The sequence below is a fragment of the Serinus canaria genome, chromosome 5 (genome assembly GCF_022539315.1).
Source record: "Serinus canaria isolate serCan28SL12 chromosome 5, serCan2020, whole genome shotgun sequence".
Lineage (NCBI taxonomy): Eukaryota > Metazoa > Chordata > Aves > Passeriformes > Fringillidae > Serinus > Serinus canaria.
This window is the reverse complement of record NC_066319.1, coordinates 61,522,394-61,529,510: the sequence shown is the minus strand read 5'-3', so window position 1 is coordinate 61,529,510 and position 7,117 is coordinate 61,522,394.

The following is a 7,117-nucleotide window of genomic DNA, read 5'->3' as shown; positions in this document are numbered from 1 at the left end:
GTCCTGGGCTGGAGGGATCCCCCAGGATCATGGATCCAGACCCTGGCCCTGCCCAGACCCCCAACAACCCCACCCTGGGCATCCCTGGCAGTGCTGTCCAAACCCTCCTGGAGCTCTGGCAGCCTCGGGGCCGTGCCCATTCCCTGGGGAGCCTGGGCAGTGCCAGCACCCTCTGGGAAGATCCCTCTGCTCCCAGAACTCTGCCCAGGGCTGGTCTGGGTGCTGCCAGCAGCCCCAGGAGCTCTGGGCTGTTCCCATAAATCCATGGCAGGGCTGCACCCAAGGCCAATGCACCCCTGGCTCAGCTCCTGAGGACATGGAAACCACAGGGTTGCAGCCAGCTCAGCATCCATCCTGCAGGATGAGGAAAAGCTGCTGGCATTATCTCTGCCTCATTGTCAATGCAGCGACGAGAGTGATCGCACCGCTCCAGGCCAAGCAAACTGCACACGACAGAGGAGTGCAGATAAAATACTGGGCTGCATTCAGAATTCACTCCCAATTTGAATGCATTTGAGCTGGAGCTGGCAGTTCATGGGGAAAGAAATAATGGAGCTGAGCAGCGGGGTGGGATGTGCTCAGGGCACACAGCTCTGCCTGGAGCTGCTCCTGCTGCCTCTGCTCCCGTGGAGAGCCAGGGCTGGAGCTGCTCTGGAGCCAGGCTGGGACAGCTGGGAATGTTCCCCTGGGGAGGAAAAGGCTCCAGGGAGAGCTGAGGGTACCTAAAGGGGCTCCAGGAGAGCTGGAGAGGGACTGGGGACAAGGACAGAGGGACAGGAGCCAGGGAATGGCTCCCAGTGCCAGAGGGCAGGGATGGATGGGAGATTGGGAAGTGGGAATTCCTGGCTGGGCTGGAATTGCCAGAGCAGCTGGGGCTGCCCCTGGATCTCTGGCAGTGCCCAAGGCCAGGCTGGACACTGGGACACCCTGGGACAGTGGGAGGTGTCCCTGCCATGGCAGGGCTGGCACTGGGTGGGCTCTGAGGTCCTCCCAACCCAAACCATTCAGTGGGTTTGGTTCTAATTTGATGGAAATTGCCCTCACAGGTCACTGAGAGCCCTCGGGATGTCCCCAGCCTGTCCCTTTGTCCTGGCTGGCACCGTGGGAGCTGTGCTCAGCTCTGGGGCCCTGCAGCCCAGCCCTGTGTCAGATAACAAGGACTGGGGATGTCCCTGCACTGGCTGCCTCATTTTCCTGCCACCCCACCTATGGCCATTTTCTTTGTCCCTTGTAAGGCCTCAGTGGCCTTTAGGAGGGGAGGCAGAGGCTGAGGAGGGGTCCCCACCCCAGCCAGCCCTCCCACACCCCTCTGCAGTGGGCTGGGCAGGGAGCCCAGGGCCCGGAGCTCTCCAGATGGGCTCTGGGACAGCCTGGGGGGGACACCCTGGGACACTGGGAGGTGTCCCTGCCATCCCAGGAGTGGCACTGGGTGGGATTTGAGGTCCCTTTAACCCAAACCATTCCATGGTTCCGTGACATTTTGAGATTCTCCGTCCCTCTCCCCTCCCCAGCAGGAAAAGCAGATTTTGAGCTCTTTGGACTCTTTTGAAAGGAAGTGCAGGGCTGAGCAGGAGGAGGGTGCAGGGATGTGTCCCACTCTGATCCCAGCTTCCATCCCCTCCCTGGGATGAGGGTCTGGGCCCCCTCCTACCTTTGCCTCAGGCAGGTCATGTCTGCCAGGGCCGCGCTCGATGGAAATATGCAAAATAAATGTTATGAAAGCAACATGATTCAATTTTCTGACAGTGGTTGCCATGATGTTCAGAAATGCATGAAATGAACGAGGCTCCTTCGTGGCTTTGTTATCTCTGCCAGGTTGCCAGGGAGGGAGGGAGGGGAGGGAAAAAACCCTGAAAATTAAAATAATTTTTCAATATGTTAGATAAATATCAGGGCTCTGGAAGAGGTGTGTGAGCAGGCATGAGAAATACTTCAATTTAAAAAAGGGAAAGCTCCATCAGAGGGCTGCCAGGGGCTGGCTGTGTGCAGGGCAGGGAACCTGCTCAGATCCCAGCTGGGGGCTGCTGGGGACAGCCCAGGAGATCCCCCAGCTCTGGGCATGCCAGGGATGTTCCACCATTCCAGCATTAATCCTTGGGACACCGGGGCTGGGAGCAGCTGGGACAGTGGGAGGTGTCCCTGCCATGGCAGGGGGGAGTTCAGTGGGATTTGAAGTTCCTCCCAATCCAAATAATTTTGGGAGGAACCAGTTCATCTTCTCCATGGAGGAACATCCCAAACTGGCCTGAGCTCCAAGAACCTGAATGTTTTCAGCCAAAAATTCTCTTTCTTCCTGCATCTCCATCGGGGTGGGGTTCTTGTACCCCCCTGTGCACTCAGGGTCCCCATCCCAGAATCATCATCCCAGGATGGCCCGGGCCCAAGGGACCTCAGAGCCCCCCCAGTGCCAGCCCTGCCATGGCAGGGACACCTCCCACTGTCCCAGGGTGTCCCAGTGCCCAGCCTGGCCTTGGGCACTGCCAGGGATCCAGGGGCAGCCCCAGCTGCTCTGGCAATCCCAGCCCAGCCAGGAATTCCCAATCTCCCATCCATCCCTGCCCTCTGGCACTGGGAGCCATTCCCTGGCTCCTGTGTCCTGGAGCTGCTCCTCTGGGCTCAGCTGGGAACTGACCCAGCTCCCACTCAGCTTCACTCACCTGCACTCAGCAGGGAATAATGCTAATAAAAATATAATAATAATAATAATAATAATAATAATAATAATAATAATAATAATAATAATAATAATAATAGTAAATGGAACTATTGTGTGCCCACAGCCCCACCTGTGCCCTGCCCCTGCTCAGTGCCATCCTGAGGATCCCTCTGGGATCCAGGGCACCTGCAGCTCCCAGCCCTGACCCCCAGAGCCTTTTCCCCTCCAGATAATTCCTTTGGGTTTGGCATTTCCTGTGGGGTTCAGCTGTCTGTCTCTGTCCCCACACACCCCTAGGATGGTTCTGGCAGGCTGTGTCTCAAAGGATGAGTCTGTACTCTGGGTTTTTCGGTCTTCAGAATTGTTTATTGTTTCTTATCTACAAAGTCCCTTCTCTGCCCGACCTGGATCTGACCAGCAGGGCAGCCAAAGGCACTCTGACCACCCCCAAGGCGGGCACATCTTTTATAACAAAAACTACAAATATCAGATTTACCTTTTATCCCCAATACCTGTCACCCTCGTCACCCAGTGCACCCTCACCCCAGAGCAATCCCCAAGTGCCAACACCACAGCAGGAGATGGATGACAAGGAGAAGAAAGAAGAGCCCTGTGACACGCCCTGATTGCTCCATCTTGTCTCCACAACCCCCCTGTACCCAAACCCCAAAATCTGGGATTTACCCTATAATTGTGTCTTCCCTTCACCATTCCCACCCCAGTGATTCCCACAGGTTCCATCTCCTCACACATCAGTGGCACATCCCTAGATGGATCAAAATCCATCCACCAAGTGCTTCTGGCAACATTCCAAGGCTCCCGAGCCCCCCAAGGGTTCTCTCAGTAGCTCTGGACATCAGGAGGGATGGGCTGGGTTCCCACAATTTCCCACTTCTCCAGCTCCACAGAATTTTTTTCTGGCTGGTTTCATGTAAATCCAATTGCTTGAGATTTCTGCCTTCAGATTGGAAGTGATCACATTAAACCACAAAATGCTCTTGGCCACAGTGAGACTGAAAATGAGATTTTGTACTCTTGTTCTTTCTCATTAAAGTCTTGATTTTTTTGTGAACAGACAACTTTGTCCTCCCCAGATAATTTGTCCACGTGGTGTTTTGGTGAGATCCAGCTTGGAATGTGGCATCCAGCTCTGGAGAAACCAGCAAAAAAACCTGGAGCTGCTGCAGAGAGCCCAGAGGAATCCACGGAGCTGCCCCAGGGCTGGAGCCAGGCTGGGAGAGCTGGGAATGTTCCCCTGGAGAGGAGAAGGCTCCAGGGACACCTCAGAGCCCCTGGCAGGGCCTGGAAGGACAGTAGAAGTTGCTGTTGTTGCCATCCAGGTTCAGGAATTGATCAAATCCTCACATTTTTGGGGAAAAAAGGCTGGGATTTAATTAAACCCTCAGGAAAGAGCTGCAAAGCAGGAGGGATGGGCACTGGGAGAGCTGGAAAGAAGGAATTGGATTCAAGGATGAGGCAATTCCAGGAATTCTGTGCAGGAGTTTCCTCCCAAGAGCCAAAATTGCTCAAAAACGCCCCTCTGCTCGGGAAACAGGATATCTGGGAATGTTCCTCTGGAGAGGAGAAGGCTCCAGGCAGAGCTGAGGGTACCTAAATGGGCTCCAGGAGAGCTGGAGAGGGACTGGGGACAAGGGCTGGAGGGACAGGAGCCAGGGAATGGCTCCCAGTGCCAGAGGGCAGGGATGGATGGGAGATTGGGAATTCCTGGCTGGGCTGGAATTGCCAGAGCAGCTGGGGCTGCCCCTGGATCCCTGGCAGTGCCCAAGGCCAGGCTGGGCACTGGGACACCCTGGGACAGTGGGAGGTGTCCCTGCCATGGCAGGCTGGCACTGGGGGGGTGTTTGAGGGCCCTTTACCCAAATTCTGGGATTCTCTCCTGGTGTTTGGCCCAGGGCTGCCTCCCCCTGCTCAGTCCAGGGCTGTTCCATAGCTGGGGGCTGGATCAGAGGGCACAGGGCAGTGCTGAGCTCACAGCTGGGGTCACTCCTTTGCTCAGGCCCAGGAACTCCGGGATGCCCTCCTGAGATCCAGGTGGGATCTGCCAGTGCCACCAGCCCAGCCCCTGGGTGCCCGAGGCTGCTCTGTTGTTTTGTTTCCTTTAATTAGGCAGGAAAACATCTCCCTGCCCTGCAGGTAATGGCAGGAGCAGCCCGGGAACTCGGGCACAATAAATGCAGGAGCCCAAATTAGTTCCAGCAGTTTGAAGTTGCAGAAGTGCAAAGGCAAAATGGAAAAAAACAAAAAAAAAAAAAAAAGAAATCAGCGGCAGCAGCAACAAATATTCCCAGAGAGCTCTGTGTGCTGGAGAGAGGAGGAGCAGGGATTGTGGATTCACAGGATCCAGTTCTGGATCCTGCCAGCCTGGCCAGAGCCAGGTCCCCAAATCCAGGCCCTGCAGGGACATCCAGAGCCACAGCTCCAGGTCCTGCAGGGACCTCAAACCCCCCCCAGTGCCAGCCCTGCCATGGCAGGGACACCTCCCACTGTCCCAGGGTGTCCCAGTGTCCAGCCTGGCCTTGGGCACTGCCAGGGATCCAGGGGCAGCCCCAGCTGCTCTGGCAATTCCAGCCCAGCCAGGAATTCCCAATCTCCCCTCTGAATCCCCCTTCTTTCACCTCAAACCCCCTCCCCCTGGCCTGTCACTCACAGAAATTCCCTCTCCAGCCCTGGGAAGGTTCTTTCATGACTTCCAAACCCCCCAAGAAGCTTTGATCCCCGAGCTGAGCCCCAGAGAGAGCAGCAGGTTGTTTTTGTTCTCCTTTCCTGCAGATCTCCCCAGATCAGACACAAGCAGTGACACTGATTACTTGTTGCATCATTAATATTTAACAGCTCGCCATAATAAAATATTTAAACTCAAATATATTGATTTTTAGCACGTTAATACAGTTGCAGCACAAACAGGATTAGCAAGGTCTCATATGCAGAACTTTAATTAAATCCATAAACCACACTTTTTAATAAGCTCTCACACCAAAGTTAACTCCCAATAAATGTTTTGTAATGGGCAGGGAGCCTCTGCAGGAGCCAGGGAGGGTTCTGGGACCTGGGCAGGTCCCACTTTTCCTGAGAGGAATTCCTGCCCTCCTGGGAACCTCAGGTGAGGTTTTCACCTGCTCTGAGCAGCCTAAAAGTTGTCTTCAAGAAAGGAAATAAGAGTTTTCTCAAGAAATAATGGCAGTTTGGCAGGTGGTGGGAGGAGATGGGCTTGGAGGGGCTGCCAGCCCAGCCCAGCCCAGCCCAGCTGGGGTTTGCTGGTTCTGCAGCACAAGGAATGGGGCTGGAGAGCTGGGAACTCCCTCAGGGTCACCATCAAACCCCATTTTTTTTTGCCATCACACCCCAATTTATTTGCCATCACACCCCAACTTTTTTGCCATCACACCCCAACTTTTTTGCCATCACACCCCAATTTTTTTGCCACCACACCCCAATTTATTTACCATCACACCCCATTATTTTTGCCATCAAACCCCAATTTATTTACCATCACACCCATTTTTTTGCCATCACACCCCAATTTTTTTTGCCATCACACCCCATTTTTTTTTGCCATCACACCCCATTTTTTTTGCCATCACACCCCAATTTTTTTACCATCATACCCCATTTTTTTTGCCATCACACCCCAATTTTTTTACCACCAAACCCCAATTTATTTGCCATCACACCCCAATTTATTTGCCATCACACCCCAATTTATTTACCATCAAACCCCAATTTATTTACCATCACACCCCAATTTTTTTACCACCACACCCCAATTTATTTACCATCACACCCCAATTTTTTTGCCATCACACCCCAATTTTTTGCCATCACACCCCAATTTTTTGCCATCAAACCCCAATTTATTTGCCATCACCCCCCAAATCCAGAGCCAGCCAAGCTCCCTCCCTGCCCTGCCCCCTCCTGCCCTGCCTGGGGTGGGGGTGGGTGCTGATGTTCCCATGGTTTGGGGGCAGGGAGCAGCCCAGCCAGCCCCCACCCCCCTCTGGAGCCCTTCCCGTTGTTATTCCTGGTTTCAAAATCCACGCTGAGCATTGCCAGCCCTGGGTCCAGGTGGGGATGGGGCCAGGACAAGAGGGAAAAGCCTCAACTTGGGGATGTTTAGATGGGATGTTGGGGAAAATTCCTCATGGAAACCTTGTCCAGTCCATGATGGGGGAGGTGAACACCTCAGAGCCCTGAATTCCTGCCTCACTTCTCACCAGCCTCTACCAGAAATATCATTTCTGCATCTCAGTTTGCATTTTCCAGTTGTTTATTTTTTTTTTTTCCAACAAAACAAAACAGTGGGGGGAAATGACCTTTTCAGGTTTTAGATGTTCTGGAAAGGGGAAAAAAAACCCAACTAAGTGATTCTGCTTTAAAAGCCATTAAACTGTTCCAGTGGAGGGAGCTCAGGGATCTGTAATTATTCCCAGTGGCAGGGGTTAT